Here is a 12,644-nt window from a genome sequence, read left to right as displayed (position 1 = left end):
TGAATTAGTCTAAAACTTCAATATAGTCGAACGAGGCACAAAAGCCTCCAAAACTGGTGCAATTTCAGTAGTACATGCGACTAAAAAAAATTGACTGTCTAAAACAGCATTTTTACGCCTAAAAACAGACGCAAACACCATAGTAAATGTGCACCACTGACTTTAGACCTTTTCCGACTGTGGTGTCACATCAACGTGCAAGTCACAACCCCATGCACCTTGCGTTCCTTGCGATACAGAAAGTGCTACACATGTTGAATGGTTAGAGAGCTTTTTTTCCCCCAAAAATTCAAAAAAAATTGCCATTTTAGCATTTCTGACTTAGTTATCGAGCTGGAATTCGGACAGATTCTGGGGGCTTATGGACCTCTACTTTAATGGTGACATGTTGCTTTTACGCTCATTGTGATGCTATAGCACCACAATGTAATAGGCTGCAGAATTTTTGGAAAGTTGGTTGCAAAGATTTGCTTAGATCTTCCATGTCTAGCAGAATAAATATTTGTTTTAGGACAAGAGGGAACTGACAGAGGGGACAGAGGTCCAAAGAGCAGGGTCAGAACTAAGGTGCAGAAGGCAGGATCGGGAGTGAGTGTTTACGGGACTGAATGTTGAAAGACTGCCCACAGGCTAAATATTGCAGACACGGCTAAAGCTATAAACACTAAAGTATCTGAGGTCTTGTTGATTTTGTGGATATTCACAAATGTATAGAAAAAAAAAAGACAAATGAGTATATGGACCTCAACATGGTGGATGCTTGTAGGACGAGTGGGTCCCATTTAAAGAGGAAAATCATGAACACTTTAACTTTACTGAATACAACGGCAAATACAGGGGTGTAAAAGTTGAATGGCAGCTGAAATGCTGCAAAACATGATGGGAGATGGGAGATTTAGTAGTTAGAGTGCTCCAGGGGAGATTTATCAAACTGGTGTAAAGTAAAACTGGCCTAGTTGCCCATGACAACCAATCAGATTCCACCTTTCATTTTCCAAAGGAACTGTGAAAAATGAAAGGTGGAATCTGATTAGTTGCTATGTGCAACTAAGCCAGTTCTACTTTACACCAGTTTGATAAATCTTACCCGAAACTTGGTGGGTAAGGACCTGTATAAAGGGAAGCTTACTTACCTGCTTCCCAGTGCTGGCTCCTCCTGGCCTACGATGCTTCCTCGCTGGAAACATCTGGTTTGACATCGCCTGCAGCCAATCACCAGCCACAGCGGTCACCGGCGACCCTTATGTGATAAAAGGTCACATGACACAAAGGGATCTGGACAGTGATTGGCTGCAGGAGATGTCAAACCGGATGATTCCAGCGAGGGAGCATTATAGGCCTGGAGGAGAAAGAGTGGGAAGCCAGCAGTGGGAAGCAAGTCATCTGGCCAAGTTGGGGAGGGGGATTTGCCAAAACCTCGCCCATTTTTAGACAACTCCCAAAATTTTCAAAAACATAACATGCTGCACCTCATGTATAAAAGCAATTGTATAGAAAGCCTGTCCTTGTTGCCCATAGCGACCAATCACAGCACAGCTTTCATTTTCCTCACAGCTGATTAGCAAATGTAAGCAGCACTCTGATTGGTTGCTATGGGTAACCAGGACAGTTGTGATCAATGAGGCTCCTCTTCAGTGGAGCCTTGTAGCCCCGCCCCCTGGCTCCACCTGTCCTACAGCTCTGCACACCTCTGCCTGATTATGATGTCATAGAGTCGTCTGACCTGGCCATTATGACATCATGAGATGTTATATAAGGAGCTGCTGAGCAGAATCTCTCTGAGGGTTCCAGTTGGAGTAGTAGGGTGAGTCTGCTGTGTCTCGGTGTCCTGGGAAATCCCTAATCTGCTGCCTGTTACCCCAATATCTTCTTTATTTCCTGTTACCCCAATGTCTTCTTTATTTCCTGTTACCCCAATGTCTTCTTTATTTCCTGTTACCCCAATGTCTTCTTTATTTCCTGTTACCCCAATGTCTTCTTTATTTCCTGTTACCCCAATGTCTTCTTTATTTTCTGCTAGACCAATACGTCTTTATTTACCACCCCCCATATCTTTTTTATTTCATGTTCCCTCCAATACCTTCTTTATTTCCTGCCCCCAATATCTTCTTTATTTCCTGCCCCCTAATATCTTCTTTATTTCCTGTTCCCCCAATATCACCAATATCCCCCAATATCTTCTTTATTTTTTCTCATTTCCCATCTTTCTGATAGAGAAGATGGAGACTTTCCGCCGACGTCTGGATGATGTAAGTGACAAAAGAGGGGGCACAGCATGTGGGGGGGGGGGGGCTATAGTGGGGGACAGAGGTGAAAGTCAACCCGGGTGTCTGAGGGGGGTCACATAAGAAGACCCCAGGATTATATGTGGTATATGGTGGGTGAAGCCTCTTATAGCTTGAGTGGCCACATAAGGAGACCCCATTGTTATACACGGTGTATGGGGCCCCTGGTTTCTTAAGGTGGTGCATAAAAAGACCCCAGCATTATATGTGGTATATGGTGGATGGGGACCCTGGTGGCTTGGGTGGACCCATAAGAAGACCCCATTATTATAAGTGACATATAGTAAAAAAGGGATAGGTTGTAAACAGTGGCCCACCAACAAGCACTAACCATAGAGACGGTGCTCGCTCCCAGGACCACACCCTCTGCCCAGGTAAATGAGTACAATAAAAAGAGGAAAATTGGAGGGCACACAAAATATCTGGGATATTCAAATGGAAATATAAAACCTTTAATAAAAAAAAGAAAAAAAAAGCAAGTATTCCAAGAACATATATAAGAAATAGGTGTTACGATATGTTACATGTACATCCCGTGTTTGCTCATGATTGCATATAAGTACTTGGTAGTGATGGGATATAAAACATTGGTCATTGGTCAACAAATATAGTACAATTAAATCAAGTGGTGCAATTGCACTCAGTTCTAGGTTGGTGTGGATCAATGTTCCATAACCTTTGCCTATTATGTACATAAAAGCAAGTATACCCTAAAACACCTAAGCACATTTGACAATCGTATAAAAATAGAAAATACATTGAAAAAATAAAAGTAAAAAAGATAAAATAGATGACGTAAAAGATTTCTTAAATTATGCAATAAATTGCACCATACTTCTTATGTGCTTGCAGATATAGAGGGCTGATGTGACATAGGGGGGTGATTTGACATGGAGGGGGAGAAATGTGACATGGGGGTATGATGGCTTACATGGGGGTATGATGGCTTACATGAGGGCATGATGGCTTACATGGGGGTATGATGGCTTACATGGGGGTATGATGGCTTACATGGGGGTATGATGGCTTACATGAGGGCATGATGGCTTACATGGGGGTATGATGGCTTACATGGGGGCATGATGGCTTACATGGGGGGGGCTGATGGCTGACATGGGGGGCTAATGGCTGACATGGAGGCATGATGGCTGACATGGGGGGCTGATGGATGGGGGATGATGTCTGACATGGGGGTCTGATCTGAGGTCTGATTAACATTGGGGGTCTGATTGGGGCTGTAAGCTGAGGTCTGATTAACATTGGGGGTCTGATTGCTGGTCTGACCTGAGGTGTAATGGAAAATATTTTTTTCTTATTATCCTCCTCTAAAACCTAGGTGTGTCTTAGAGGGCGTAAAATACGGTCCTCGAACCAGCGATTGTCTGAAGCAGAGTGAAGATACCAGGACTGGATGGATTTACATTTATCTCCCTAACACGTGTTGGGACTTTATATTATTTTATTTACATTTGGCCACTAAGACCATCAGGGTCCCTAGGCTGACACGTGTTAATTAATTATAAAATATAGCATTTATTACTTGTCCTTAAAATAAATCAATTAGAACTCTACTATTAAAATTTTTAAATTATCAGCGATGTCTGCCTGCCTGATGTTTATAATAGAAACATAGTGTCTGATTATTGAGTACGTCCTCTGGATGGCACTATATACGTGTGGCTATGTCTCTCATTGCTCTTGTTATTACAGCATCTTTCTGCTTACATGATGCACGCTGTTATTTCCACAGCCTGCTACTTGCTACTATAACTGCCTTCCTAGTCTGTACTCCTATCAATATATCTCTCAGACGTTATTGCACATGAAAACACAGATATTAGGTAGTATTAAATAGGGGGGCTAGCCCCCCCATATGCAATTTTCTGGTAAAATTTCATTCAGGCTAATAGGCCTTCGTTAGATTTGGTAAAATCAAGTGGTTTCAACGTTAGATCTCATATAATTACAGAGATTTTTCACATGAAAACACAGATATTAGGTAGTATTAAATAGGGGGGCTAGCTCCTCCTTATGTAATACCAAATATCCATAATATCTCTGTAATTATATGAGATCTAACATTGAAACCACTTGATCTTACCGGATCTAACGAAGGCCTATTAGCCTGAATGAAATTTTACCAGAAAATTGCATGTGGGGGGGTAGCCCCCCTTATGTAATACCAAATATTCATAATATCTCTGTAATTATATGAGATCTAATGTTAAAACCACTTGATCTTACCGGATCTAACAAAGGCCTATTAGCCTGAATCAAATTTTACCAGAAAATTGCATGTGGGGGGGCTAGCCCCCCTATTTAATACTACCTAATATTTGTGTTTTTATGTGAAATATCTCTGTAATTAAATGAGATCTAACGTTCAAACCACTTGATCTTACTGGATCTAACAAAGGCCTATTAGCCTGAATCAAATTTTACCAGTAAATTGCATGTGGGGGGGCTAGCCCCCCTATTTAATAATACTACCTAATATCTGTGTTTTTATGTGAAATATCTCTGTAATTATATGAGATCTAACATTGAAACCACTTGATCTTACCGGATCTAACGAAGGCCTATTACTCTGCATCAAATTTTACCTGAAAATTGCATGTGGGGGGCTAGCTCCCCCCTCATTAATCACTTAATAAGTCTGTAATTATGTGAGATCTAACAAAACAACTAGTTGATCATACCTGATCTAACAAATATCTTCCAAAATAGCTAATTGTTTAGTCAATTTTTTGATAAGGGGGGGGGGGGGGCTGATGACGGGTTAGCCCCCCCTGCAAATAACTGTTAATATCTCTACTTCTGTATGAGATCTAACGCAAAGAACAATTGATCTAACCTGATCTAACAAAGATCTAACCAACTGCATTTGTTTTGTTCAAAAATTTTCATATGGGGGGGGGCTAACACGGCTGAGGTGAGCTTACACTCTACAGGAGAGAGGTCCCTGCCCATAAGAGCTTACACTCTATAGGAGAGAGGTCCCTGCCCATAAGAGCTTACACTCTACAGAGGAGAAAGGTCCCTGCCCATAAGAGCTTACACTCTACAGGTGAGAGGTCCCTTTCCATAAGAGCTTACACTCTACAGGAGAGGTCCCTGCCCATAAGAGCTTACACTCTACAGAGGAGAGAGGTCCCCACCCATAAGAGCTTACACTCTACAGAGGAGAGAGGTCCCTGCCCATAAGAGCTTACACTCTACAGGAGAGAGGTCCCAGCCCATAAGAGCTTACACTCTACAGAGGAGAGCACCCCGCTGACCATGAGATCTGGGGTGCGGCCTCAGCATTGCTCCCTCTTCACACTTACATCAGGCGTGCCCAGCCGGGCTTCACAGAAGGCCTTTCTCTGGAGATCCTTGGAACAGAACAGAACAGAACAATACGGCTCTGGTTACATTCACTGACAGTTTGCAGAGTTTATAACATAAAAACCACAATTATAAAAATACGTATCACTCAGCTCACTACAAGGAGGACTCTGCAGCATCTCTTCCTCTACTTCCTCACAAGCAAAAGCTATTTCTACATGTATTTACAGACACATAGAAACAAGTCCTCAGCTGTGTGAGCAGGACTAGGTCAGGAATGGGGTTCAGCGTTTCAATAGAAAAAACGTTCTGTGTGATTTTCTGTGTCATGTTCCGTGGCTGGGAACTACCAGGGCCTAGTGGCTGCTATGGGGCCCAACAGCTAAGGGGGCCCATTACCATTCAGAATACATAATTGATGATGACATCGTTATATATTTTACCCGTGGTATGAGATCATAGTGGGCATTATCCCTGTAGTGTGACATCACTGGGTGCATTATCCCTGAAGTGTGACATCTCTGGGTGCATTATACCTGTAGTGTGACATCATTGGATGCCTTATCACTGTAGTGTGACATCACTAGGTGCATTATCTCTGTAGTGTGACATCACTGGGTGCATCATCCCTGTAGTGTGACATCACTGGGTGCATTATTCCTGTAGTGTGACATCACTGGGTGCATTATCCCTATAGTGTGACATCACTGGGTGCATAATCCCTATAGTGTGACATAACTGTGTGCATTATCCCTGTAGTGTGACATCACTGGGTGCATTATCCCCGTAGTGTGACATCACTGGGTGCATTATCCCCATAGTGTGACATCACTAGGTGCATTATCCCCGTAGTGTGACATCACTGGGTGCATTACCCCTGTAGTGTGACATCATTGGATGCATTACCTCTGTAGTGTGACATCACTGGGTGCATTACCCCTTTGCATGAGGAAGACCAAAATAATCATAAGCTTTCCATGCTCTAAACTCGCCAATGAAGGTGGTCATGGTGAAGAGGGGCCCTAATTATTACGCCCCTGGTTCTCTCAGCACTATGGCCTGGCTTCTGCTCATAATGGGGTATGTGGAGCTCTGCCTGACCCATCCTACAGCACAGCCTATTCACTATAATGGGGTCATTCTGGATCCGTTGAGATTCCTGTCATTTGGACGCTGAGGATAGTCCTGTACGCTGCGCTATTCCTGTCCCCAAAAGTGACCGAAACCCTCAAGGTAACGCTGAGGAGAAATGTGGACACATCCTAATATGAGCGGAGCCCCTTGTATACACTCACGCAGTGCGCTCCAGTCTGTAGACTCTGCTCCTCATCATCCTGTAGATCCATAAACTGGAAGAGAAGAATCACCGAGACAGAAACCTCCAGAAACCTTGTCTACAATAAGACGTCTCACTCAGGTCACTACGTGGGCAGACTTTGCAGCATCTTATCCTCTACACTGTAACAAACCCACAGCGCTGTGAGCAGGACGAGGTCAGGAAGGGGGTTTCAGGTTTTGAATGTAAGCAGTGACTGGTTCTATTCACTGACATGGAGCACAAAGTCTGAAAACCGAGGGCATTCGAATTACAAAGGCCCAGATTTACGCAGAGTGGTAATCTTTGTAATTGTTTGCACCAAATTTATTCATGTAGACGCCTTGTAATACATTTTGCGTATTTTGAAGTCTCTGACAGAAGGGAAATGAAATCTAAGGGGGGAGATTTATGAAACTGAAAGAAAAAGTGTCTTTGTTGCCCATAGCAACCAATCACAGAGCTGCTTACATTTCAAATTCTGCTCTTGGAAACTGAAAGCTGATCGGTGATTGGTTGCTGTGGGCTGTGATCGGTTGCTATGGGCAACAAAGACCGTTTTCCTTTCAGTTTCATAAATAATCTCCTCTGTATGATGAAAGTAGATTTACGTCAAAATCTGTGCCGTATCCGCCTATTGTAAGGAATAAATCTGGAGTAAACCGTGTCTCTTTTGTATTTGGTGACTGACAAGAAAAGTGACAAATTTTACTGCTAAAGTGTCGCCCGCCATCACTGGTGATATTTTAGTGGTGCAATCTTCACGAGATCCTGACATAAACTACATAATAAATGTGCGCCAAAGTCTATTAGATAAAATAATATCCAGTGATGGACGGGTTATCAGCCATAGACATGTATGTGACGTATGTGGGATATACCATGACGTCTGATAGGGGATAGCGGGGGAGTATTCCTCTCATTTTCCAGTATACTTCGGTCGACAGCGGCAGCTGAGAGGACGAGAATCTGCCGCGGGAACTGGATTATAGTGCAGGACTATGTGGGCACTACTAGGTAGAACTACTAGAAAAATACTACTGTGAGGTGCAGCTGGGGGGCGCTCCTGTGTGGGGGCAGTAATGGGGCCACTATCCCCTCTGTATGGAGACGTGGGAATCCGCCGTTATAATGGCGGCTATAACTCAGGATGAGAAATCATGTCCTGGATTACAGCCTGACTCCACTTCTGGAGATTCCCTCTACATCTCCTCTGGAACATGGGGTTCAGGGGGGCAGACACTTTATACACCCAGGGCCAGATTTATCATTAGCTCAGGTCAGAATAATGGAGTGAAAAAGTCCCAAAAAAAGTCCCAAACGCTAAAACTACGCACAAATTTGCGACTTTTTTCTGCTCTGCACTATGCTCGCCAGTTTTCTGAAAGTGGGCGTGTTTTCTTATGTAAATGAATCTCTAGACAGATTTACTATTGGGACTATTTAAAAAGTCACAAAAAAGTCGCAATTTCACTCCAGTGAGGACCATGCTTATCTTATGAGACTTTTTAATAGAACATGCGACTTTTTCATAAAAACGTGCGACTTTTTCGTAAAGATGTGCGACTTTTGTAAAGCTGCTTACTGACGGATAAACTGCTACCGTCAAACCACATTTATTAAAGGGCCGATCATAAATCTGACTTGGCTAAAACTGACTTTAGCCATATGTTAAAGTGGAGTGAGCTGTCAGAGTCATGATAAATCTGGCCCCCAGACTTTATCTGAGACAAAATCTCCCCCCAAAAAATAGGAAAGACCCCAAAATGTAATTGACCCCATAGGGAACATAGAAAGACGAGTCATGAAGAAGACGCCATTATTTACCGCATTTCCGAAGAAAAATCCAGTGACTGAATCTGGAAATGGAGAAAACAAGATTAGTCTGGAGGCCAGGGGCCGAACTCTGGGGCCCCAATGTAACATCTGCATCAGGGGTCCCTCCTACCATGTGATACGAGTTATTACTGGGGTCTTCTTAGCTGTCCTCTTCAGGCGTCAGGACCCAATGTCACTTATAATAGGGTCTCCTTATGTGTCCCCCCAAGGCACCAGGGGCCACACCCAACATATACCACATGTAATACTGGGGTCTTCTTATGTGCCACCTTCAGAAATCGACACCATCCACCATGTATAATACTGGGGTCTTCTTATGTGCCACCTTCAGGAATCGACACCATGTATAATACTGGGGTCTTCTTATGTGCCACCTTCAGGAATCGACACCATGTATAATACTGGGGTCTTCTTATGTGGTCCCGTCATTCGTCAGGACCCCACTGACCATATGAAACTTATTCTTGTTGGTAAACTCAGGGAATTTAAGCCCCCAGGTATAACCCAAAGCCACTAAGAATGCCCACTTCTGGGCGGGGCTTCCACAAGCCCCATCTATCTTTGGCCTGGGACAACCCGAATTTGCCGGGAACGTCTCTGAAAGAGTCATCAAGGCTTCTCTGCTAATTCAGACCAGTAGGCAACTTTGTCTAAGGCACTGGGCCCGGGCTGACTTTCACCTCTGCCCCACTCCACTAAAGCCCCTCATGTGTTGTGTCTCCTCGGAAGGTCTCCATCTTCTCTATCAGAAAGAAGGGGAAATAAGACAAAATTAAAATAAAATAAAAGATATTGGGGGTACAGGAGGCAGATTAAGGATTTCCCAGGACACCGAGACACAGCAGACTCACCCTACTACTCCAACTGGAACCCTCAGAGAGATTCTGCTCAGCAGCTCCTTATATAACATCTCATGATGTCATAATGGCCAGGTCAGACGACTCTATGACATCATAATCAGGCAGAGGTGTGCAGAGCTGTAGGACAGGTGGAGCCAGGGGGCGGGGCTACAAGGCTCCACTGAAGAGGAGCCTCATTGATCACAACTGTCCTGGTTACCCATAGCAACCAATCAGAGTGCTGCTTACATTTGCTAATCAGCTGTGAGGAAAATGAAAGCTGTGCTGTGATTGGTCGCTATGTGCAATAAGGACAGGCTTTCCATACGACAGCTTCTATACATGGGGGGTGAGGATGCACTACTTGTCACTGTGAAGGATTGAGTTGGTGGTGTTTGGGGGCGTAGCCTATGTAAATGAGCGCATATATTAAATTAATTTGTTTGCTGCTTATCACACCACTTGTCAGTCTCCTGTGTGTACATATATACACTGCTCAAAAAAATAAAGGGAACACTTAAACAACACAATGTAACTCCAAGTCAATCACACTTCTGTGAAATCAAACTGTCCACTTAGGAAGCAACACTGAGTGACAATCAATTTCACATGCTGTTGTGCAAATGGGATAGAAAACAGGTGGAAATTATAGGCAATTAGCAAGACACCCCCAATAAAGGAGTGGTTCTGCAGGTGGTGACCACAGACCACTTCTCAGTTCCTATGCTTCCTGGCTGATGTTTTGGTCACTTTTGAATGCTGGCGGTACTTTCACTCTAGTGGTAGCATGAGACGGAGTCTACAACCCACACAAGTGGCTCAGGTAGTGCAGCTTATCCAGGATGGCACATCAATGCGAGCTGTGGCAAGAAGGTTTGCTGTGTCTGTCAGCGTAGTGTCCAGAGCATGGAGACGCTACCAGGAGACATGCCAGTACATCAGGAGACGTGGAGGAGGCCGTAGGAGGGCAACAACCCAGCAGCAGGACCGCTACCTCCGCCTTTGTGCAAGGAGGAACAGGAGGAGCACTGCCAGAGCCCTGCAAAATGACCTCCAGCAGGCCACAAATGTGCATGTGTCTGCTCAAACGGTCAGAAACAGACTCCATGAGGGGGATATGAGGGCCTGACGTCCACAGGTGGGGGTTGTGCTTACAGCCCAACACCGTGCAGGACATTTGGCATTTGCTAGAGAACACCAAGATTGGCAAATTCGCCACTGGCGCCCTGTGCTCTTCACAGATGAAAGCAGGTTCACACTGAGCACATGTGACAGACGTGACAGAGTCTGGAGACGCCGTGGAGAACGTTCTGCTGCCTGCAACATCCTCCAGCATGACCGGTTTGGCATTGGGTCTGTAATGGTGTGCGGTGGCATTTCTTTGGAGGGCCGCACAGCCCTCCATGTGCTCGCCAGAGGTAGCCTGACTGCCATTAGGTACCGAGATGAGATCCTCAGACCCCTTGTGAGACCATATGCTGGTGCGGTTGGCCCTGGGTTCCTCCTAATGCAAGACAATGCTAGACCTCATGTGGCTGGAGTGTGTCAGCAGTTCCTGCAAGACGAAGGCATTGATGCTATGGACTGGCCCGCCCGTTCCCCAGACCTGAATCCAATTGAGCACATCTGGGACATCATGTCTCCACCAACGTCACGTTGCACCACAGACTGTCCAGGAGTTGGCAGATGCTTTAGTCCAGGTCTGGGAGGAGATCCCTCAGGAGACCGTCCGCCACCTCATCAGGAGCATGCACAGGCGTTGTAGGGAGGTCATACAGGCACGTGGAGGCCACACACACTACTGAGCCTCATTTTGACTTGTTTTAAGGACATTACATCAAAGTTGGATCAGCCTGTAGTGTGTTTTTCCACTTTAATTTTGAGTGTGACTCCAAATCTAGACCTCCATGGGTTGAAAAATTTGGTTTCCATTTTTAAATTTTTGTGTGATTTTGTTGTCAGCACATTCAACTATGTAAAGAACAAAGTATTTCAGAAGAATATTTAATTAATTCAGATCTAGGATGTGTTATTTTTGTGTTCCCTTTATTTTTTTGAGCAGTGTAGTATATATGAATAGCTGTGTATATATATATATATATATATATATATACACAGCATGTGTATTAGCTGTGTGCATATTGTTTATACTGTATATATAAGATGTCTGTATGTATTGTATATACTGTGTATAGTGCTGTATATGTGTATTAGCTGTATACATGTGTATAGTTCAGTATATACTTTGTATTTATTGTATATACTGTGTATAAGTATAAGGTTTGTACAGTACATTGTATATTTTATATACTGTATATAGTGCTGTATATGTGTATTTGCTGTATATACCTGTGTTTATTCTGTATATACACCAATCAGCCATAACAGTAAAAGTAAATTATTTTCTGGTGACAATGGCCCCTGTCAGTGCATAGGCTATAGAAGCCGTGCGTTCATTATTGCTGGACACCTGGAGAACTTTTCCTTACTATTTCTTGGTTTGGCAGTATTGATGTGATTACAATTACCTGACTCCCAAAATTATTTAACTTTTTTAGGGTCCTTCTGGGGTCTGGCCCTGCATACATCCTTTGTAATCTTCAAAGGAAGATCATCTACTTTATCTGGAGCTCCTCCTCACCCTGAACAGCCCAACATACCCTATAGACACAGAAGGAGGCCTTGGGATACCAGTTATCCAAAAATACTACCAGCGACCTATAGCCCAACTGTCTTCTCCTCCACCTTTTTGTCCTTCGAGAAATCCCTATATCTGGCTACCCCCACCATCTCATAACATGTGCCTCTCGGTCAAATATTTAGGCAATCATATCTCACCACAGATGCCCCCGCTTACAAGAAGTTAGGCATATTTGGGTTTCGGGTGAAATTTATGGAAAACGTAAAAACTTCGGGCAACAGTGATATTATATCATGAAAGTCGGGCATTTAAGTAGAAGCAGCAATGGTGATTTCCTCATCTCAAACAATTTATTGAAACAAAAGCCAACCCCAGTGCTGGGTATACCCCCACAAAAA

The sequence above is a fragment of the Bufo bufo genome, chromosome 10, assembly GCF_905171765.1.
Source record: "Bufo bufo chromosome 10, aBufBuf1.1, whole genome shotgun sequence".
Lineage (NCBI taxonomy): Eukaryota > Metazoa > Chordata > Amphibia > Anura > Bufonidae > Bufo > Bufo bufo.
This window is presented reverse-complemented; position numbering follows the sequence as displayed.